At 39.1% G+C, this 24,813-nt stretch overlaps 1 pseudogene; it reads right to left on the reverse strand.

Annotated features, from left to right (window-relative positions):
- Positions 1–1,054: 1,054 nt before the first annotated feature.
- On the reverse strand, positions 1,055–1,444 carry LOC118643645 (annotated as a pseudogene).
- Between the last annotated feature and the right edge of the window lie 23,369 nt (positions 1,445–24,813).

A 24,813-nucleotide genomic window follows, 5' to 3' on the forward strand; every position in this document is an offset into this window, starting at 1 on the left:
TGAGTCTCACTTACTTGATAAGCCTTTTGTTGTAACCCTCAGCTGAATAAAAATATCCCTCAGGTGTTCAGGGTAAGAAAATTTTCAGAGGGTGGAGCAGATGCTGGCTGTTAATGAGCCTCAATTTGCATTTCTCTGGCCCAGCTGGATGGTGTTAAATTTCTGAGGGAGGGGCTGTTGCTTCTCCCCGGGGCTCTGGGAAGAGTCTCTTTGAGTAATATGTCTACTGTTCTGTGAGGGAGTGATTCAGCACAAAACTCCCAATGCCCTCTCAGCTCTCCAAGCTCCCGTCTCCACACAGTTCCAGTCCAATCCACCCCCCCCTCTGCTGGAGTCCAAGGTGAGTGACTGTAGCTAATTTAGTGCTCTGTCTGGCCCTCTGTGCTATGGAGCTGGCTTAGGATTTTAACAGTGAGGGAGCTACTCACAGTTAAAATAGCTGCTGTCCATGGGCTCCCAGCCCACCTTCTCTCACCTCTGAGGACTTTCTAGGCTGAATTCAGTGTCCTTTTATCCTGTCCATGGTTATAGGGGTCCTCTCCAGCTATTTTTCTGTTGCTTTTTCCCAATGATTTGTCTTTATTTGAGTTGTAATTCCAGTTTGGTCCTGGGAGATGGTCTATGTAGCTTCCATTCACTCTGCTGCCATTTTGGAATCTTTTTTGATATAGTATTAAAGAAGAATATCCATAATTCTATAAATGGCTATTAGAATAGTATTCTCTTTTCCAACTACATATCTGTGTGAGGCCAGGTATTCTTTATATATTTCAATGCAAAGAGCATATTAAAACTGATTGAATGCAGAAGCATTATGAGAATGTGATTGTCTTCTATTAAGCCTGACATTAAGGGGTTTCCAAAATTGTGAAACAATGTCACAAAATTTTCACTATATTTGAAAAGGTACGCAATTTTCTAAAACTATGTTTTTAAATGTTAAAATGTCTCAATTTACTATTTTAAAGTAAATATATATATATGTATATTTTAAATGCCAGATGATAGAATTTTATGGTTTTATTAACACAAATACAATGTATACACAATCTGCCTATTCATTTTCTTTGCTGCTCAGCCTGGCATTGGGATTGGTGACTCTGATGGCAAGCTGAGCTGCTCTTTCCACAATGGCTTTGCGGTTCTTTGAGGAGATGTTTTGAGAAATTTCAGCACAGTAAGATTTGTTGCACATCAGCAGCACGTCAAGCTCCTTGATGCTATGGACCAGAAACTTATGAAAGCCACTGATCAGCATGTGTTTTGTTTTCTTGTTGCTCCCATAACCAATGTTGGGCATCAAGATCAGGCCCTTGAATCTTCTGCGCACCCTGTTGTCAATACCTCTAGGTTTCCACCAGTTCCGCTTAATTTTGACATATCAGTGTGACTGGTACCTCTTTTTTACAATCTTGGATTTCACAAGGAGTCTGAGGGCAGTCATGGTGCCCAGTAGAAGATTGCTGCCCACTCCACAGGCAGTGTTGAGGAAGAGCTAAAGTAAATATTTTTAAAATTCTTAGTTTATTTCCTAATATAGTAAATATTGATTGATATAATTCATATACAAACAAAAGTTGTTTGTGGTCCTCAATTATTTTTTGGAGTGTAGAGGGTTCATGAGGCCAGAATGTTTGAGGCTTTATTACCTAGCCTATCCTGGATCTTACTGAGGTTTTTTAAGAGAATGAAAAAACATGAATACTTAATAATTCTCTACCAGGGATTGTACATATTTCATCATGCTCTATGCATTTTATGTTTTGGAATTCTCATAGTAACACTGTACGATTGCCCTTATTTTATGATTGAGGATCACGAGATTTAATCCCCAAGGTTATACAGTGGCAGAGGAGGAATTCAAAGCCGGGTGAAGACTGTCTTTATCTTGCACTTAAATGTGTAGAGTTGTCCAATTGTGATGTGAAATGAGGTGGGTTCAGACACTGCTTTCAAGTGACCCATATATAGCAATTATAGCTCTACCTCAGAACACACACATATTTCAAATATAACTCCATCCTTGAATAGGAAGTCAAGTTGACTCGATGCATTTTGGAACCAGGAGAACAAATGGAAGACCCAGATAATTCTTTTGTTATACTGCCTCCAATTTTTCACCATAATTTATGGGCAAAGGTTTGAATTTGATCTGCTTTTGGAATTGAATTTTCTTTTCATATTCCCCATTAAGAAAACTTTGCTGACTCTTGTTTAAGGTTGTTACTTTATTTAAAATATTCTCCTCCATAACTTGGATACATAGAAATGCTTACATTTTAAATCACAACTTAGTGTTTTGGCCTCCTTTCATCTCATAATTGGAAAAACAAAATATGAAGTGAAAGAAAAAATCATGGAAAAAATTCTTCAGATAGAATTGCAAATTATTCATCCAAGAATTAAGATACTCCTGGTTATTGCTATTTGTTTAGACAAAACTAATTAGAGATGCAATAGTCTTTCTCCCCAGCTAGACTGTGACTATGTTCAGACCAATAGCTGTCTTATTCTCCTTGATTAGACCATTGCCTACCTGCTCAACAGCTACAACATAGAAAGACTCAACACATGTTTTGTTCAATTGTTGAATAAAATTGACTTTATTTAAAAAGAATTTTTTTAAATTTAAAAACCTTCATTCTGCTATATAATTAATCTCATTATATATTTTTCCATATCACATCATGTATAATTTTTTGGGGGAAAAGAAAGCTATTTGGTCAGAATCAATGTATTGAACATTCATAGTTTCCTTGTGCATAACCTAGCTGCTCTAACAGTTTTTTTTAAAAAATTTTTTTCCTCTATCACTTGGTAGGAAATACTTTTCACAAATAAAATACTTTTGTTTTTTAATTTTAATTAAGGCAGATGGTTCATTTAAATGGTGCATGGGTATTGTTGGGGAAATATATTTAAAAAGAAAATTTTCTGCTAACGCAGAAATCCTCTCCACAAAGTTAGATGAGATATGATGGTGCATCACAGACGTTCAATGAAGATTTCAGAGACAGAAAGAAACCTTCCTCTTTTGTCTAGCCAAGCAGATACCACCCATGAAGTACATGTTGTCAAATAAACAATAACTAGTCCTCAAGTAAGGGGTCTTGGCAACACCTTTTGTCATATTTATTTTATCCAAACCTTACTTTGTTTTTTTGTGGGTTTTTTTTTTTTTTGTACGTGCCCCTAGCAGGAACCAAACCCAGTACTCTCTGGTCCTCAGGCCGATGCTCCAACCGCTGAGCCAAACTGGCCGGGGCAAACCGTACTTTGTTATTGGGGTGACCATCTGTGCTGTCAATTTATCCTTCTCCAGAGGAAAGCCAAACATCATATTTTGATGACAGGAGGTAGTTTTGCAACTTGGAGCAAGAGGCCCAGAGGTGAGGTTCCTACCCTCCCTCAGAAACTGAGAGATGGGAGTGCTATCTCCCTTGACTTGGCCATTTCAGACACACAGCTCTAGGTCCTTGAAAAAGGCATCCCTAGATCATAAAGCTGACAAAACATCCATCTAGTCTTCAAAGGGATTTATACATGTTTCAAAGAGAGTACATGGTGCTTACATTTATAAGTTTTCTGAAGTAAATGCTCAATAGAAAAAAATTAAACAAGACACAGAGAGAGAAATCTCTTTATTTTCAACAGAGTAAATGAAGCCTCTTATTTATTTATTTTTTTGAGGTGATTAATTATCTTTTTTATTTCCTTCAATTTTTTTTTCCTTGAGGCTCTCTTTTCTTTTTTCTTTTTTTAAATTTATTTATTTTTGTTACAGATATTTCTCCTTTTCCCCCACTGATTTCTCCCTCCCCCTCCTTTTCCCTCTCCCCAGCTTTGTTGTACCTGTTCATTCTTCATGCATACATGCATATAAGTTCTGTGGTTTATCTCTCCCCCCCACCCCGTCTTCTGGGGATAGTCAGTCTGCACCCCACTTCCACGTCTCTGGGACTACCCCGTTTCTCAGACTGTTATGTTCAATATATTCCACAAATAAGTGAGATCATATGATACTTGTCTTTCTCTGTTTGGCTTGTTTCGCTTAGGATGACACTTTCCAGGTCCCACCATGTCTTCTCAAAGGATAAGAGATCTTTCTTTCTTACAGCTACATAGTACTCCATTGTGTATATGTACCACAGCTTTTTTATCCATTTGTCTACTGATGGGTATTTGGGCTGTTTCCAGATCTTAGCTATTGTAAATAGTGCTGCTACGAACATGGGGGTACATATATTCTTTCTGATTGGTGTTTCAGGCTTCTTAGGGTATATTCCTAGAAGTGGGATCACTGGGTCAAATGGCAGTTCAATTTTTTGAGGTAACACCATATTGTTTTCCATAATGGCTGCACCAGTCTGCATTCCCACCAGCAGTGTACTAGTGTACTGCATTCACACCCTCGCCAACACTTGTTGTTCGATGATTTGTTGATGGTGGTCATTCTGACAGGTGTGAGGTGATACCTCATTGTTATTTTAATTTGCATCTCTCTGATGATTAGTGATGTTGAGCATTTCTTCATATGTCTCTTAGCCATTCGTTTGTATGTCCCATTTGGAGAGGTATCTATTTAGTTCCTCTGCCCATTTTTTAATTGGGTTCTTTGTCTTCCTTTTGTTGAGTTGTATGAGCACTCTATATATATTGGAAATTAACTCCTTATCCAATATATCACTGGGAATTATGCTCTCCCATACAGTGGGTAGCCTTTCCATTTTGATGATTGTATCTTCTGCTGTGCAGAAGCTTTTGAGTTTTATGTAGTCCCATGTGTTCATTTTCTCCTTTGTTTCTGTTGCTTTGGTGATGTGTCAGTGAAAATTCTGCTGCTTATTATGTCTGATATTGGGTTGCCTACATTTTCTTCTAGGATTTTTATGGATTTATGAGTCACATTTAAGTCTTTTATCCATTTTGAGTTTATTCTTGTGTAGGGTGTAAGTTAATGGTCTAGTTTCATTTTTCTGCATGTAGCTGCCCAATTTTCCCAACACCATTTATTAAAGAGACTGTCTTTACTTCACTGTATGCTCTTGCCACCTTTGTCAAATATTAATTGAGCATATTGCCTTGGGTCCATTTCTGGGTTCTTTGTTTTTTTCCACTGGTCTATATGCCCATTCTTGTGCCTGTACCAGGCTGTTTTGATTACAGTGGCTTTGTAGTATAACCTGAAATCTGGTAATGTGATCCCTCTTACTTTGTTGTTCTTTTTCAAGATTGCTGTGGCTATTTGAGGTCTTTTTTTGTTCATATGAACTTTTGAAGTATTTGTTCTAGTTCTGTGAAATATGTTGTTGGTATTTTTATGGGGATTGCATTGAATCTATAGATTGCTTTGGGTAGTATGGACATTTTAATGATGTTAATTCTTCCAATCCATGAACAAGGTATGTGCGTCCACTTTTTTTATATATTCCTCTATTTTTTTTTTTTTTTCAATGACCTGTAGTTTTCTGCAAATGGGTCCTTTATTTCTTTGGTTAAATTTATTCCTAGGTATCTTAATTTCTTTGCTGCAATGGTAAATGGGATTGTTTTTTTAGTTTCTCTTTCTGTGAGTTCATAATTGGTGTATAAGAATGCCATCAATTTCTTGACATTAATTTTGTATCCTGCTACTTTTCCAAATACATTTATTAAGTCTAGTAAATTTTTGATGGAGTCTTTGGGGTTTTCTACGTATAGTATCATGTCATCTGTGAATAATGACAGTTTTACTTCCTCCTTTCCAATTTGGATCCCTTTTATTTTTTCTTCCTGTCTGATTGCTGTGGCTAAGACTTCCAGTACTATGTTTAATAAGAGTGGCGAAAGTGGGCATCCCTGTCTTGTTCCTGTTCTTAAGGGAAATGCTTTTAGTTTCTGCCCATTGAGTATGATGTTGGCTGTAGGTCTTTCATATATGGCCTTTATTATGTCTAGATATGATCCCCCTATTTCCACACTGCTGAGTGTTTTTATCAGAAATGGATGGTGGATTTTGTCAAAGGCTTTTTCAGCATCAATTGATATGATCATGTGGTTTTTTTTCTTCATTTTGTTTATGTGGTGTATCACATTTATTGATTTGTGAATATTGTAGCAGCCTTGCATCCCTGGGATGAATCCCACTTGGTCATGGAGAATAATTTTCTTGATGTATTGCTGGATCTGATATGCTAGGAATTTGTTGAGGATTTTGTCATCTATGTTCATCAGGGATATTGGCCTATAGTTTTCTTTCTTTGTAATGTCTTTTCCTGATTTTGGAATTAGAATTATGCTGGCTTCATAAAAGGAGTTTGGAAGTCTTCCTTCTTTTTGAATTTTTTGAAATAGTTTTAGGAAAATGGGTGTTAGTTCTCTTTTGAATGTTTGGTAAAACTTCCCCCTTGAAGCCATCCAGGCATGGGCTTTTGTTTGCTGGGAGAGTCTTGATTACCTCTTCAATTTTCTTAGTTGTTATTGGTGTGTTCAAGTTTTCTATCTCTTCCTGGTCCAGTTTTGGGAGACTATGTGTTTCTAGAAATTTGTCCATTTTGCTTAGATTGTCAAATTTGTTGCCATATAATTGTTCATAATAGTTTTTGACGATCTTTTGTATTTCTGTGGTGTCAGTTGTTACTTCTCCTCTTTCATTTCTGATTTTCTGTATTTGGGTTCTCTCTCTTTGTTTCTTGGTAAGTCTAGCTAATGGTCCAGCAATCTTGTTTATCTTTTCACAAAACCAGCTCTTTGTTTCATTGATCTTTTGAATTGTGTTTTTGGACTCTATGTTATTTATTTTTACTCTGATCTTTACTATTTCCTTCCTTCTACTTGCTCTAGGGTTTTCTTTTTGTTTGCTTTCTAGTTCTTTAAGTTGTGAGGTTAGGTACTCTATTAGAGATTTTTCTTGCTTCTTGAAGTAGGCCTGTAGTGCTATGAACTTCCCTCTCAGAACTGCTTTTGCTGAATCCCATAGGTTTTGTGATGTTGAGTGTTCATTTTCATTGGATTCCAGGAAGTTTTTAATTTCTTTCTTGATCTCCTCATTGACTCATTCGTTACTCAATAACATGCCGTTTAGCTTCCATGTGTTCAAATATCTTTGCGTGTTCTTTTTTTTTTTTTTTTTTTTTATCCTCACCCGAGGACATTTTTCCATTTTTTGTTTTGTTTTGTTTTGTTCAGGTAGAGTGGGAGGGAGAGAGAAACATCGATGTGAAGGGACACATCGAGTGGCTGCGACCCGCACAACCGACCAGGGCTGGGGACAAACTGCAACCGAGGTACGCGCCCTTAGTGGGAACCGAACCCGGGTCTCTCAGGACCGCAGGCCGACGCTCTAACCGCTGAGTCAAACCGGCCAGGGCTGCGTGTTCTTTTTGCAATTGATTTCTAATTTCATGCCATTGTGATCTGAGAAGATACTTGACATGATTTCAATCTTCTTGAACTTGTAGAGACTTAGTTTGTGTCCTAACATGTGATCTATCTTTGAGAATGTCCCATGTGCACTTGAGAAGAATGTGAATTCTGTAGTTTTGTGGTGTAATTCTCTGTAGATATCCATTAAATCCATTTAGTCTAGTGCTTCATTTAGAGTCTCTGTTTCCTTGCTAATTTTTTTGTCTAGCGGATCTATCCAGGGGTGTCAGCAGGGTGTTGAAGTTCCCTGTTATGATTGTATTCCTATCGACTTCTCCTTTGAAGTCTTCCAGAAGATTTTTGATATATTTTGGTGGTCCTATATTGGGTGCATGTATGTTTATAGAGGTTATATCTTCCTCTTGTATAGATACTTTCAATATTATGTAGTGTCCTTCTTTGTCTCTAGTTATGGTCTTCATTTTGAAGTATATTTTATTAGATATGAGTATTGCTACCCCAGCTTTTTTTTCCTTTCTGTTTGCTTGGAAGATTTTTTTTTCATTCCTTCACTTTCAACCTATGTGAGTCTTTTGTTGTGAGGCGGGTGTCTTGTAAACAACATATAGATGAGTCATGCTTTCTTATCCAGTCAGCTACTCTGTGTCTTTTTATCGGAGCATTCAGTCCATTTACATTTAAGGTGATTATTGATATGTATTTATTTATTGCCATTTTTGTTTAGTGTGATTCTATTTTTCTTCCTATTTCTCCTGCTAATTACAGCAGTCCTTTTAGCATTTCTTGCAGTGCTGGTTTGATGCTAATATATTCCCTTAGCCTTTTTTTTTTTTTTTTTGGTCTGGGAAGCTCTTTATTTGACCTTCTTTTTTTTTTTTTTTTGTTAGTTTGTTTTGTTTTGTTTTTATTTTTATTTTATTTTATTTTTTTTATCCTCACCCGAGGACATTTTTTCATTTTTTGTTCAGATAGAGCGGGAGGGAGAGAGAGGAAGAGAGAGAGAGAGAGAAACATCGATGTGAAGGGACACATCGAGTGGCTGCCACCCGCACAACCAACCAGGGCCAGGGACAAACTGCAACCGAGGTACATGCCCTTAGCGGGAACCGAACCCCGGTCTCTCTGTACCGCAGGCCGATGCTCCAACCGCTGAGCCACACCGGCCAGGGCTTTTTTTGTTTTTAAAAATTTATTTTCTTTTATTGATTTTAGAGAGAGAGGAAGTGAGAGAAAGAGAGAGATGGAAACATCAATGAGACAGAACATGGATTGGCTGCCTCCTGCATGCCCCCCATTAAGGATCAGGCCCACAACTTGGGCATATGTCCTGACCAGGAATCAAACTGGCGACTCTTGGTGCATGGGTTGATGCTCAACAACTGAGCCACACCAGCCGGACTGACCTTCTATTTTGAATGATAGCGTTACTGGGTAGAGTAGTCTTGGATTCAGATTCTTGTTTTTCATAACCTTGATTACTTCATGCCATTCCCTTCTGGCCTGTAGTGTTTCTGTTGAGAAGTCAGCTGAGAGCCTTATGGGGTTTCCTTTGTAGGTAACCTGTTGCTTATCTCTTGCTGCTTTTAGGATTCTCTCTTTGTCTTTAATTTTTGGCATTTTGATTACTATGTGTCTTGGTGTGGGCCTGTTTGGGTTCTTCTTACTTGGGGCTCTCTGGGCTTCTTGAACTTGAATGCCTTCTTCCTTCACCAAATTAGGGAAGTTTTCTCTCACTATTTCTTCAAATATATTCTCTAACCCTTGCTCATTTTCTTCTTTTTCAGGGACTCCTATGATACGAATGTTATTACATTTCCAGTTGTCCCATAGTTCTCTTAAGCTGTCTTCCTGATTTTTAATTGTTTTTTCCTTTTGGTTTTCTGATTGGTTGACTTTTTTCTACCCTATCTTCTAATTCACTGATCCAGTCCTCAGGTTCCTCTACTCTGTTATTTAGATCTTCCAATGTGTTCTTTATTTCTGATATGTCATTCTTCATTTCTTCTTGGTGGTTTTTAATTTCCAGCTGGTTGATTTTCAATATTTCTATGTCTTTACTCATGGCGCTCATGTCCTTACACATGCTGTTCAGCTTCCTCAAGATCATGGCTCTGAATTCTAGTTCTGTGAACTTGCTTAACTGCACTTCATTTATCTCATCTTCGGTAGAGGTCTCTTGTTCTTTCATTTGGCTTTTGTTTCTGTGTTTCATCATTTTGGCTATCACAGCGGGCTTTGGAGCCTGCCAAATTTTCCCTGTGGGTGTTGGTGTTCTGCTGTTTGTGGCTCCCTCTCCTGGGTTTGGATGAGGCAGGGAGGACCCACGTTAGACTCCACTGTCAAGTCTTACTTTTCTGGTTAGAGTTGCTAGCCCAGGGAATGGCCCAGTTATCCTCTAGCTTTTTGCCTGGAGGCTATTAGTAGAGGTCACCTGAAGAACCTTGGTTTCTAAGTTGAATGAAAAACTCCCTCAGGTGCTCAATGTAAGAGGATTTCTAGAGGATGGGGCAGATGCTGGTTGGTAATGGGCCTCAATTAGCATTTCAATGGCCACCAGGTGGGGTTAAATCTCTGGGGAGGGACTGCCACCTCTCCCCAGGGCTCTGGGAAGGAGTAAGATGACCACAGTCCTGCTTTGCTGCAATTCAGCAAGAACTCTGAGCATCCTCCAAATCCCAAGTGTCCCCACACAGTTCCAGTCAGTCTGACCTCCTTCTGCCGGAGCCCAAGGTGAGTGGCTGCTGCTATTTTAGCCTCTGTCCCAGCCCTGTGCTGTGGAGCACCTTGGGAGTTTAACCCGTGGGCACTGCTCCCAGCTAAGGCTGTCACTCCAGGCCGAGTCCGCCACTGCTCCCAGCCGAGGACGCAGCTCCAAGCCAAGGCCACCACCACTCCCCTCGGCTGCAGCTCCTGGCCAAGGCCGCCACCGCTCCTGGCGGAGGCTGCAGCTCCCAGCCGAGGGCGCAGCTCCCTGGGGAGGCGCAGCTCCTAGCCTAAGCCGCTGCTGACTGTGGGCTCCTGGGCCCCTCTCGCGTCTCCACAAGCCTACCAGGATTGAGTCAGTGTCCCTGGTTATGTGGTCCTCCAAGCTGCTTTTCGGTTACCTTTTCCTGACGATTTGTCTTTATTTTCATTGTGATTCCAGTTTGGTCCTGGGAGATGGTCTGTGTAGCTTCCATTCACTCCACCACCATTTTCCACCTCCTCCAAGCCTCTTATTTTTTATTTGTATCTGTCTTTACAGTATCTACTGTAGGGTTACTTTATGCAAATGTCTATGGAAATTGAGTGGGGGTGGTGAAGACAGAGAGGGAGCATTGCTTTCTCCTGTGGTTTTTGTTTGTTTGTTTTTGTTTGTTTTAGTTTGTGTTCTTCTCATGTTTCTGAATAAGCCTGGTATTTGTTGGCCAAGTCATGACCTGAGGTGACTTTTGCTCTGTAAGTGAAGGATATTCTTTTGAGTTTGTTCTTCCAGCTCTTGGCCTGCCCAGAGCTCTGGAAACTCGACAGACAGAAAAGGAATTTCTCTGCTTGATTTAACATCCAACATATCATGAAAATGTTTTGTGAACATCTTTTTTTAAAAAATGTTATTGTTGAAAGTGTTACAGATGTTCCCCCCCCCCCCATTGACACCCTCCTTTTGTGAACATCTTCCTGTGAGCTGGGAACTGCGCTGGGTCCTGGGGCTTGCACTCTGTTCTCCAGAAAATGTGTCACCTTCGTACCCAAACCTATCCTATTTCAAGTCTTTTGATGGTTTTATCCCATCTATTTGGCCACACGTATCTAATATAGTACTCCAGTATGAACCACTCAGCCTACTTCACTTCTCCAGTCCACACACGCTTCTGAGCACTTCCCTCATGCTGGGTATGCTGTAGGCATTGGGGGTGCAGAGCCCATGTAAACAAAGGCCCTGCTCTCATGGACTTTAAAGCTGGCACAGGATTCAGACAATAAACAAACTAACCTAGTATGAGTTAGTAATCCTTCCTGTGAAGAAATAATGAGGGATGGTAGGAGAGAGTAGGAGAGAGAGCAATTTAGGTGAATGTACTTTTTTGGACAGGGTGGTTGAGGAAGTTTTCTTGGATTATGGGGGCATTTGAACAGGGACTTGAATAATTGAGGGAGGGAGTCATTTGACTATTTGGGGGAAGAACATTTTAGGCACAGAGGAGAGTAAGTGAAAAGTTGTTGACGTGGTAACATGCTTAAGGCTTTTGCTGAATAGCCAGCTGTCCAAGCTGGATGAGTGGAATAAACTCGGGAAAGAATGGTAGGAAATGAACGGAAGAGATAGCCAAGGGCCAGATTCTGTGAGACTGGGGGGCATGGTAGGTCTTTGAGTTTCAAGTAGATAGGAACCCTCAGTGGGTTTGGTGGCTGTGTTGAGAGTAGGTGTGGAGAAGACAGGAGGCACTGGTGGGTGTGGGGTCGTCCAGCAGACTGGTCTCTGCTCCAGGTAGGCATCACCCACCTTCCTGCTTCTTCACCTCTCTCTGGTCCCCTACTCAGCACCATCCCACTTCTTTCTTCACTTATTTAATACCTTGTGATCCAATATATATATTAGAGAGAGACAGAAAGAGAGAAACATTCATGCAAGAGGAACATCGATTGCTGCCTCCTGTATGCTCCCCACTGGGGATTGAGCCCAACCTGGGCATGTGCCCTGATTGAGAATTGAACCCATGACCTCTTGGTGCCTGGGACGACACTCAACCAACTGAGCCACATGAGCCCGGCTAGCATATTTTATACTGAAAAAAATATTTCAGATGACTTCTCGTCACATCTTTCAAATAGTTTAACATTCCTGGATTCTGCAGACTAAATTTGTTATTTTAAGAATGATTTGCTAAACCTACATGAGACTATCTTACTACACTAACACTTTCCTTACCTGAAGATTTCTGACTCCAGAGCCTTATCTAAATGAAATACAGAAGAGATTCCAGATAAATACACCTATGGGCTGCCAGGAAAGATGCCCTCAATCCATGCCCTGAAGTCCACACTTCCCTCTCAGAGCCTCATCTCCACAAATGACCGTTGGAAGGGATATGTGATAAATTCCATGGAGCACTGTGGCAGGAAGCATCCCTCCCTTTTTTGTTTCTGGGGTCTCACTTATTATCCAATTGAGGGTGAAGAAGAATTTATTTTCCCCAGCTGACGGGATGGACCATTAGCTCATGCAGCATGCCGTCGGGTGAAGTCAGTCCCACATGTCTAAACCACCCCATCAGTAGAAAATGTTGGGGACACCTGAAGGAACAGACCAGGACATTCTAACTAGAGGAGCAAAGAGATCGCTGACATTTTTCATAGTTTAGGTTGAGAGGTCTTGGGAAGGCTGCGGTGGGCTCTCACACGCTGTTATTCTCCTTCATGTTCCTTCCTTTCCACTGCCCACCTTCTGTGCACATCTCTTTTCCATCTCTCTGTGGGGGAAGGGAAGGCGGGTTTTGTACATCATTCCAGCTAATAGATTCATTCCTTAAGAACTTGAGAGACACTTCTGGAAATAATGAAAAAATAGAGTAAAATGCATAGAAGTGTCTCGGGAGTGCCTGTTAAAGCATCACTCTTTATATCGGTGACTGCGTAATTCGTTTATTTAAGTTCAGCATCTATTTTTTATGTTGCCGAGTTGGCACCTACATTAGTCAAGATTGGTGAGCGGACCCTGCAGATAACGACTCGTGTCTAAGTGACTGTGGCATGAGTTTTCGATGAATGCTTCTTGAATTGAGTCAAATTTCAGTACTAATCTGCCCTGTTTAAATGAATGATATTAATCCTGAGAAAGTCAACTAGTATATCCAGCTCATAATTATGGCAGCTGTGAGGAGCCCGGGAGGCCCTTGTTAGGCTCCTTAAATATAGTAAATTGGACATTTTATTCAGGTTTTTTATAGGCCTCTGGATTCCAACAGATCGGCCTTGAAGTTTGCTACTAATAGTTATCAGTGGAGAGAGGCGTACTTTCTCTGTCTCAATTGTCTTCTCGATAGAATGGTAACAATGATTGACTCCGCTCTTGGACTGTGACCAGAGAGGCGCCTGCCCTGGGCTCCACCCCAGCTCTTCACTGACTCTGCCGCCCTGCAAGGTGTGAAGAGTTGACGGGGCCAAGAGAATGTGCCCACCTAGAGGCTGCAATGCCCCAGTTCCCCCAACAGACCAGTCCTGAGTATCTAGGGCTGTAAAATTTTAAGTTGGTAGGGCTCTGAACCTTCCCAGCATGGCCAAGAAAGGCTGCTGGAGAGATGGGAGGGGTGGACAGAGTTTGTATGTTCCACTGGGTTCCACAAAGTACATATTGAAATTGAGGGTCCTTATGACTTTGATTAAATTTAGTTTTAAGTCCTAACTCTAAAACCACTTCTCTCTCTCTCTCTCAAATATATATATTTGCCTCAGATATAGTCTTTACCCCCAATAATCAGAAACTCCTGAGACAGCAGATAGTAGCCTGGACCTGAGTAATGGTCACACTGTCTGGACCGCTGGCAGGCTGAAGATGACATCTTGACCTAAGTTATGTTTCAGTTCCTGTGCCCCGAGGCGGCGTAGTCCCCTGGTTACTTTCTCATGAGACCAGACAGGGACGCAGAAAACACCTCAGCGTTGTCCTCAAGACCTGAAGAAATGATTCATTACCCTTACCCCACCTCTGACCAATCATCTCCCAGCACAACCTGAACCCCTAACCCACCGTTTCTGGTGATTTTGCCCTATATAATCTGCAGCCTATGGTTCATTGCAGAATTCAGGCTTTTGAGCGTCAGCTTCTCGTTTTCCTGGATGCTACTGTACATAATAAAATAACCAATATTTCTCCACTACAGTCTTTGGTGTCTACTGTTTGGCTCTGCTGGCACCGGGTAGACAACCTCTTTCTGTCCTATAATAATTTCGGTTATTTTGTGCAGTATAGATGAAGCCTGAAGGTAAGAAAGAGGGGTGCACCTGGGATGGAGGTTGTAGGGTAGCCACACTCCCGTGCAATACTCTAAGAGGTGAGAGAATGTGAGATTTGAACCTGGAATTCCAGGTAGTTAAGAAGCACATTTTAAAATATAGGGGATAAAGTATATTTTATTTCTACATGGGGACTGTGGGAGGGTCACGCCTGAAACTGCTGCCTCTGATTCCTGGGACGGGCTGTTTCGCTTCTTTATTGTTCAATACTCCAGGTTTATATCTTGTTTACTCAACACTCCTTTGTTCTTGATTGCTCAATACTTTTCATCTATGCACCTAGGAAAGCTGACCTGAGATAACCCTCATATTTTAGCAAAGCTCTTAGGCTTCCCAGGAGCTCTGATTTCATAGAGTTTGTAGAAGGGTAGAGGACCAATCCAGTAATTTTTTTAGGATGTATAAATTCTCAGGCTTATCCTTGACCCTGGCTATAGACTTTTAGGGTAACTAGGCTAACTCGTGTTCTACTGGGGCAGTAAAAAGGCAGAGAAAAATTACATTACCTGCTAACAGTGAGAATTACTGTGGAAGGGTGTGAAAGGGAGAAAGCACTATGAGAGAGGGGATAAAAGGTAAGACCCTCATGGAACATAATCAAATAAGAACAATTGCATTCAGGTTATCACCAGGATTTAGGTCTGAAACATTTCCACCTCTGAACTCCCTGCAGCTAGTGGCAGATGTTGGGTGGTCCCTGGAATCCCTTCGATGGCTGGGAGGAGCCTGTTGGTCTGTCTCCCCCGACCCGTTACAGCTTGTTGGCTAGCTGAGCGACCAGCTCGTTCCTCAAGCTCTTCTTTTCCAGTCTTTTGGCTTCTAAGTCTCTGCATTTTCAGCAGTTGATTGACTCCTAGCCGGAGCCAAGACCTGATCTGGGACTGAAGCCAGGACCCAGAGAAGCCAAAAGGCAACAATTGGCTGTGAAAATAAGCTTGGTACTTCCGCAGGGACTTGGAGATGTTAGCAATGTTATGGAGGCAAACCCTTCGTTTATTTTAGGGTCCATGTTTTTGGTCCATATGTTAGAGAAATGACTAGAACCCAAAAATTAGTGCAACGGTGACCATATGTTGTGAGTAGCTGCCAAGAACACAGGGAGGGTGGGAGCGAACAGAGGGTAATCCTGCGTGTAACTTGAGTGTTTGTTGTCAAAGCATATTGAAGGACACATGTAATTGACTTCAGTTTTGTAAATCTTTTTTGTTGCTTTAATTTTTTTAAATACAGAAAGATAATGAGTAAATAAAACCATTATTTTACTATGCAGAGAAAAATCACTATTGATATTTTGGTTTAGTTTCTTTTATTTTATCCATATATTTACCATAAATTATATTTACAAAAATTTAAAAGTAGTGTGTGATTATTATAGAAAATATAAAAATTAAGTTAAAATCAACCATAATTTTACTACCATAACACCACTGTTAACATTTTGGTGTATATTTTTTTAAAGTGTGTGTGTGTGTGTGTGTGTGTGTGTACCAGTTGTTAAAACATATTGCAATGTATACTTCAACAAAGTTGAGTTATCTAGCCTATTTTATAATTTGTCTTTTCTACCTAATGATGTGTCTTGAACATCTTTCCATATTCTTATAAAACATGACTTTTTACTACTAGGTAAATAGTATTATATCACACAGATATGCCATAATTGACTTAAGACTTTTCTTATTTTGATATTTAAGTGGTTTCCAATATGTCATTATAGGAAAAAAAGGGTCAAGAATTCAGCATTCGGTATCAGAGGGACCAGCTAAAAGTGTTCTTCATTTTGTCTGTTGCTTCCATCCCCTGCTGTTTCTGGAAAGTTGCTGTATCAACCATCTCCCCTCTTTCCATTAAGAGCATAGATGTTAATATAAGATGGTGTAGGTAAGGGTGTGCCCGCGGCAAGACCAGACAGACCCTATTTAAAATCTTCAACCTGCCATTTCCCAGCTCTCAAAGACTCCGTTACCTCAGATATAAAGTAGAATATTTGGTAAGGATCAAATGAGACAGTGTGGCCAAACTTACGCAGCTACATAACTGACCTTAGTATGATCATTTATTGGCTCTTCTTTGAGACATATTTACTGAGCTATTTTTGTTGTTGTTAATCCTCACCCAAAGATCTTTTCCATTGATATTTAGATATAGTGGAAGTGAGGGAAGGAGATAGTGAGAGAGGGAAATATTGGTGTGAGAGAGAAACATTGATGAGAGAGAAACATTGATCAGGTTCCTCCCGCACAACCCTGACCAGGCCCAGGGATCGAACCTGCAACATAGGTACGTGCTGTTGATCAGGAATCAAAACCACGACCCTTTGGTCTGCGGGCCGATGATGCTCTCTCTGCTGAGCCAAACTGGCCAGGGCATTACTGAGCATTTTAATGTGGCAGGTATTGTGTTAGGTGCCAAAGATACAAAGATAGGAAAAAATAGACACAGCACTGGCCATGTGGCTTTTACAGTCCAGCATTATCGAAAATCATCAAGCAACTGTGTTTCAAAACATTAAAAAATCTAGCTGTGCCAGGTTCCAGGAAGGAGAGAGACCTGGCACAGTGAGACCTGTCGTTGGGGATGTCATCTCATGTTCTCTGAGGGAATATGATCTTAGGATTCTGCACAGGACGAGAGGGTTGCAGGAAGATTGCCCTGGAAAACACACTATTTGCCCTGAGGTCTTTTTTTAAAACAATTTTCCTTTCAAGTAAACAGAAACTCTATGTATGTAACTTTGCAGTGAAACACTACAGACCAAGACCAGCAGGAAATATCTTTAACCCTTTGCTGCGCACCATGTCTTTTGCACATGCCTCAGGATGGACTGCCAGAATGTGCCTCTTTGACCAAAGTCTCTTGTCTCCCACCTTTACTCTGTCACCTTGTCAATCTTTGTACTGACAGAGGTTAGCAGGGTACCTGGCATGCAATTATTTCTCGCAACATGCCAAGCAGATTGGATTAAAAACTAATATATTTCAGGGCAGGACAGGCAACACCTGCCCAGGAAAATGGGAAGAAGGAAGAGACTTCTGGTCCCTGGATATACCAGAGCCCTAAGGCAATTCAGTGTGAAAAACAGTGAAAAGAACATAGTAAGGGGCAGCTGCTAGAAAGGGTTCAGTGAAAAAGGAGGGGGTTTCAGACAAGGAGACATTAAGAAAGGAAGAGCAAAAGTATTGTCTGCAATAGTTGTACCAAGGTATATCTGTGCCAAAAATAGGAGATCACCCTGGGAAAGTAGTTGGAGCTGAGTTGTGAAATGTTTTCTGTCATTAATACTATAAACAAATTTAAATAAATACAGAGGCTATATTAGAGCAGAGAGCTTTAGAAAGATAGGATTTAAATACCACTAATTATTTGACAGCACAGAGAAACATCACAGAGCAAAACAAAGCCTCCCAGCTGTGATTAACATGCATAAAGGTCTCGAGTGTCTCATGTCTTAAGGATCTTAAACTTTGAAAATTTGAAGTATCTTAAACTCTAGAGAATTAAAACCTCTATGGTCTGGTATCCTTGCTCTTGACTATATACTTACAGAGTTAATTACATCTTCAATATCTGAAGGTAAAGAGGCCTTTAGACCAGAGATATATAGCATCTTATTCTTTAAAATTTTTGGTTAGTTTTTATAAATTTATTTTAGAATATATAAAGATTTTGTAACTTTACATCATGGATAAATTCCCCACTGTTCACAATGTTTTCATACGTCCACAGATTAGAAAATTTGTGTAATCTTTCAAGATTTTGCAAGAAGGTAATCAATCTGACTCTTAGTGGAATAAATAGGGGCTGAATTTGCTTGTTTCCATTCTGTTATCTGTGGCTCACAGGTAAGTTTTAGGTGAACATATTCCTATGTGTAGAACTGTGGTTTCCAAGAACTTACTTTATTACCTCTCATCCTAATTTCTAGACACACACTTAGGGCCTTATATTGACTGGGTTATGAGGCTGCCGATGACCTAATTCTGGTCTTTTCTCTGATGGTTCAGAATTCCAGACCTCAGCCAGAACATATTACTGCACCCAGTAGACAGTCATAGATTTTTGCCTCCAAACATTGTGATTTGGTGCCAAACCTGGGAAAAATAAGTGTATAAATCAGAATTCAAGAAAACGGATATCACTCTTAAATTACAGTAATCTGAAGAGGGTTTATTTATGAGGTACTCATTAACAAAAGTTTGAAAGAGTGAAAGTCCTATCAGAATTTCAAGAGCTGAGTGACTCCTTTCATGTCCAGCATTGCATATCACCATCTCTTTGGAAAATAAAAGGCAGTGTATCTGTGTTCATACATCAGTAATTGTATGTATAATGAACATGAATGAAGGAGAGGAATATAAAGACTAAAGAGAACCTATTGGAGCTGTCAGTGGCTGTTGAAACCAAATCACAGTTTTGTGATTCAGAATACATTGCCCTACACGGGAGCACAGTTCTAGAGACAAGGAGCACCCCAGCCTGCTGCTGGAACACCGGCCCCATCTTCGTCTGCAGATCCAGCTCTGCAGGTGTGTGTTTTATTGATTGGCTGCCCACCAAATCAGGAGCTGGTTTGTCTTAGTGAAAAGGCCTGTAGCTCACAATATGTTTTCCTTAGTTTGCTAAGTGGTATAAACATCTTAATCTTAAACAGCACTACAGCGCCTGCCCTGCTGTTTTGAGTTAACTTGATTCTCCTTCCCAGTCCTGACTCTGCGGGCTTTTCACTGGCCAACAGAGTGAATGCTGGAGTAGTTTTAGCTGCCCTGTTGAAGAAGTTCCCAGCAGTACCAAACTACCATGCAGACAGCATTAGGGAACAGCAGGAGCAGGAGGTAATAGTCCTTTTTGAAAGTTTCAATGTTTTGATTTTGTATTTCCATGCTTACTGTAACTGGAATTGGTTTTTGTGTATAGTGTGAGGTAGAGATCCAATTTCACGTTTTAAATATGGAATTCCTCTCCAGCACCATTTATTGAGTAGCCTACCCTTTCTGCACTGATTTTCAATGCAACTTTTTTTTTAATTAATTTTTTTAGAGAGAGAGGGAGGGAGAGAGAAACACTGATGTGAGAGAGAAACATTGATTGGCTGCCTTCTGAATACCCACTACTGGGAATCGAGCCTGAAACCAGGGCATGTACCCTGACCACTAGGAATTGAAATGGGACCTCTCAGTCCATGGAACGATACTCAATCTACTGAGGCACACTGGCTGGGCTCAGTGAAACTTTGTAACAGATAAGATTCTGAGCTGTGGATTGTGTTTCATTAGTCTTTTCTTTTCTAATTGATGCTTACTGTTAAAGCAATACATTCCTATCAACTCACTAAACTAATTTGGCTTAATAAATCTTCCTGTTTTGTTGGATAATTTTCCCTTCTTTAATCATCTTTTGGGGATGTGTGTGTTCATAAAATATCTTGTTAGGAGTTTGATTGGAATTACATAAATGTATAAATCAATTTGAGAAGGATCAATATCTTTACTATTATCTTTCTATCTATAAGCATGATATAATTATCCATTATTTGTCTTCTTTAATACTTTCAAAAAAGTTTTACAATTTTCTCCATAAAATTATCATATGTATGTTATACCATTCATTCATTTATTCATTCATTCACTTATTTTTGAAACCAGCAAATTTGCCAGCATACTTGTATTATTCTTGGTTTTAAAGAACTGTGAGTTTTTTGTTTTTGTTTTTTATCATTGGTTGCAATGTTTACTATAGGTTTTATGATTTGTTTTTATTAGGTTAAGTAAGTTTTCTTCTAGACTTTTTACTATGAATAGATGTTAAATTTTATTGAATGCTTTAACTCATCTGTTGAGAAAACTATATGGTTTTCTTCTTCTAACTCAACGTGGAAAATTACACTAATTTATTTTCTAATATTAAACCGTTACAACATTTTTAATATGCATTTGACTTGATTATGATGAACTATATTTTTATACATTTAAATTTGTCTTGACATTTTATTTAGGATATATGCATTGTTTTGTGAGAGAGATTGCCTATAATTTTTCATTCTCATTCTGTTCTTATCTGATTTTAGGTCAAGATTTTGCTATTCTCATAAAACAATTTAGTGACAATTTGCTCATTTTTTTGTTCTCTGGAAAAGTTATTAAAAACATTTGAGCATTTGGAATAAATTATAAGTAGGCCCTAAAGTCTTGGTTAGAATTTTAATTATTAATTAACTTTATGGTTTCAAATATATTCCAGTTTTTAATTTATTAAGTTATGTTTGATATGTAATTTTCCAGAAAACTTAAAATTTGTCCAGGTTTTCAAAGTCATTGGCATAGTGTAATTCAAAATATTCTCTTATTATCTTCTAAATGTGATTATATCTTTGCTGTGAGCTTTTTTTTATTCCAACTACTTTATATTTGTGCTTCTCTTTTTTCCAATAATTTCTAAAATATGTATAAGATGTGTATATCCATATCTGTATGGGCACATGGATATGTGCATGTGTATATTTTTGTGTGGTATGTGGGGTGTAGGGGTGTGTGTGTATGTGTGTGTGTTCTTCCATTGGGATAAACCTGAGTCCCAAAATCATCACTTTTATTTATTTGTTCAATTCTATAATACATATAAAGTAGTTTTAGAACTAATTCACTATATTGTTTAGTGGTAATATTTTATTACTAAGGATGCTTTTGTTTTAAAGATGATTTTTTTTTTTTTTTTTTTTTATCCTCACCCGAGGACATTTTTCCACTTTTTGTTCAGGTAGAGTGGGGGGAAGAGAGAGAGAGAAACATCGATGTGAAAGGGACACATCGAGTGGCTGCCACCCGCACAACCGACCAGGGCCGGGGACAAACTGCAACCGAGGTACGCGCCCTTAGCGGGAACCGAACCCGGGTCTCTCAGGACCGCAGGCCGACGCTCTAACCACTGAGCCAAACCGGCCAGGGCAAGATGATTTTGTCTAATAAAATATAACTTTATTAGCTTTCATTCTTATTTCTCACCCTTTCAGTGTCTTAATATTTTAGCTTTGACTCCTATATAGAATTTGTATTATTTTTATTTTTTTATGTTTGCTATTTTTTAAATTAATTTATTAATTTATTTTTGTTACAGATGTTTCTCCTTTTCCCCCCATTGACACCCTCCTCTCTGCTCCCATCCCCCACTTTCACAGTATTGTTGTCTATGTCCATTTGTTATGTATACATGCATATAAGTTCTTTGGTTTATCTCTTCCCACTCCCAATCTCTCTTCTTCTGAGGTCTGTCAGTCTGATTTCTACTTCTATGTCTCTGGGCCTATTTTGTTCATCAGCTTATTTTGTTCATTATATTCCACATATAAGTGAGATCATATGATACTTGTCTTTCTCTGTTTGGCTTGTTTCACTTACGATGATACTTTACAGGTCCCTCCATGTCATCCCAAGGATGAGAGATCTCTCTTTCTTACAGCTTCATAGTGTTCCATTGTGTACATGTACCACAGCTTTTTCATCCACTCATCTACTGATGGACACTTGGGCTGTTTCCAGATCTTAGCTTGTACATAGCACTGCTATGAACATAGGAGTGCATATATTATTTCTGATTGGTGTTTCAGGCTTCTTAGGATATATTCCTAGAAGTGGGATCACTGGGTCAAATGGCAGTTCAATTTTTAATTTTTTGAGGTAACACCATATTGTTTTCCATAGTGGCTGCACCAGTCTGCATTCCCACCAGCAGTGTACTAGAGTCCCCTTTTCTCCACACCCTCGCCAACACTTGTTGTTTGATGATTTGTTGATGGTGGCCATTCTGACAGGTGTGAGGTGATACCTCATTGTTGTTTTAATTTGCATCTCTCTGATGATTAGTGATGTTGAGCATTTCTTTATATGTCTCTTAGCCATTTGTATGTCCAGTTTGGAGTGGTGCCTATTTAGTTCCTCTGCCCATTTTTTAATTGGGTTTTTTGTCTTCCTTTTGTGGAGTTGTATGAGCACTCCATATATATTGGAAATTAACCCCTTATCTGATATATCATTGGCAGTTATGCTCTCCCATACAGTGGGTTTAGGCTCACTTTTTTAATAGTCATTGTGATAAGAGGTCCCAAAGATTGATTAGACCTTTTGATTCCATGAAATGGTCCCACTGCTAACTCAATATAATTATTCTTACAAATACACCTGCCCAATATTTATACTGTGCTAGAAAATGTGAAGGTCATACTTAACCAACATCAAAATCATGTCACTTTCTCACTATCCCAATAATATATACATCCTGAGCACAGTGTAATTATAGAATAAAATGAATACTTATTACTCTCAAAAATATTATATTTTTCACATCCAGGAGCTAGTTTTTTAGTTTGTCTACAACATTGATAACTGGCAATTATATTCTCCTATCTTGTATGCAATTTTTAGAAAGTACATAGTGCATGTGATAAATGGGTACCTCCAACAAAATGCCCACATATGGAAGGTTTGTGATTTTGGTTTAGGAAAAAATTGTTTTCTTAAAAAGATCTGTGCTATTTTTTTAAAGTATCTTTATTGTTGAAAGTATTACAGATATCTCCTTTTCTCCCCTATTGATTCCCTCTTCTTCATTCCTAAGGATCTGTGCTCTTATTTAGTGGAAGTGAGCACTGGAAAATGTCAGAGATCTTATTTGGATTTGCACTACTTGCCAGAGTGGTAAGTAAGTTGTCTCTGTAGCTGATTAATTATCGGGACAAAATTTGCATCTCCTTTCTTCAGGGATATTGTTGCCATGGTGATGTTATTAACATCAAGCTTTTCACAGAAGATTGCTGCTCCTTACCTGAAGACTTTGGTATGAGCTGGGTGGGAAGAATTTCTGGACCATTTGGAGAATATTTTTTTTTATATATGTTAAAGCCAGGGTAAAGGTAGAGAGTTGTCCATTAATAGGTTGACTCTAAAAAAAAAAAAAAAAAAAGAAATGTTGACTCTGTGACTATCTTAATATCACTTTATATTTTGATGTCCACTGTTATATTCTGAATATGAGTGAGAACATCAAACTATATAAATTTGATTTTGCATAGAGTTTAGCTTCAGTAAAATGTTTTTCTTTCTCTAAAAGAATATGTAGTCTCTTATTCCTATTGAGCAGGATAATTGAAATCATTGCACAATGGAAAGAATAATGGCCTTAGAGTAGAAAATTGGAATTAAAGTCATACTGCTTTTTACTATGTGACTTTAAATTTATTCCTGGAATTTAGTTTTGCTCATTCATAAAGTGTGAATAATTTCTATTGTTGAGAAGACTTTAAAAAGCACTTTTCGGGTATAAAGTATCATCACAGATGAAATTTCTGGCAACACAGCAAGGTTATGTATGAGAGAGAGAGAAAGTTGACCACAATAAAAGAGAGGCTAGACATTTATTAAAGGTGACATGACAGATTTTATTCAGGCTACTGCAGTCAAGGAGAAACTTCAGTATAAACTGAGCTCATTTCTACAGAACAAAAGGTGGGAAGCTTTTTAAATGTTGGGATGTGCTAAAGAAAACGTGCCAAAGACATTTGTGGTGAGGGCTGCTGTGTTTGCTAACTGGTACTTATCAAAGTTAGGCTCCAGTATTGGCACAAAGATGGAGAGACAGGGGCCCTGTCTATCTTAATGATATATTTTAGATGGATGGCTCCCAGGCCTTTGAGAAAGTCATCACTGAACTATAGAAGATATATCTCAGAAGGATATCAGAAACATTTACAATTACGAATTTTCTAGTAAATAGAGAAAAAAGAGATCAGGAGCCCATAGTCAGGTTATGGCTTGAACAAAGAGTAAATTGTTTTCATAGCACTGAGCTTCCTCAGGCAGGCATTTTAGAGGGGTCAGGGCTTGACATCCTAGGAACATAGATCTGAGCTATTAAAAATAGTGCTGTTATGAACATAGGGGTGCATATATTATTTCTGACTGAAGTTTCAGGATTCTTAAGATATATCCCTAGAAGAGAGATCACTGGGTCAAATGGCAGTTTGATTTTTAATTTTTTGAGGTAACACCATATTGTTTTCCATAGTGGCTGCACCAGTCTGCATTCCCACCAGCAGTGTACTAGAGTCCCCTTTTCTCCACACCCTCGCCAACACTTGTTGTTTGTTGATTTACTGATGGCAGCCAATCTGACAGATGTGAGATTATACCTCATTGTCATTTTAATTTGCATCTCTCTGATGATTCGTGACATTGAGTGTTTTTTCATAGGTCTCTTGGCCATCTGTATGTCCTCTTTGGAGAGAAAAAGGGAAAGGGAGAGAAAGATAGAAACATTGATGAGAGAACATCGATTGGTGACCTCCTGAATGCTGGGGGTTTGGCCACAACCTATCTGCCCATTTTTTAATTGGATTCTTTGTCTTTCTTTTATTGAGTTGTATAGGTACTCTATATATTTTGGAAATTAACCCCTTATCTGATGGAT

The sequence above is a fragment of the Molossus molossus genome, unplaced genomic scaffold (assembly GCF_014108415.1).
Source record: "Molossus molossus isolate mMolMol1 unplaced genomic scaffold, mMolMol1.p scaffold_m16_p_1, whole genome shotgun sequence".
Classification (NCBI taxonomy): Eukaryota; Metazoa; Chordata; class Mammalia; order Chiroptera; family Molossidae; genus Molossus; species Molossus molossus.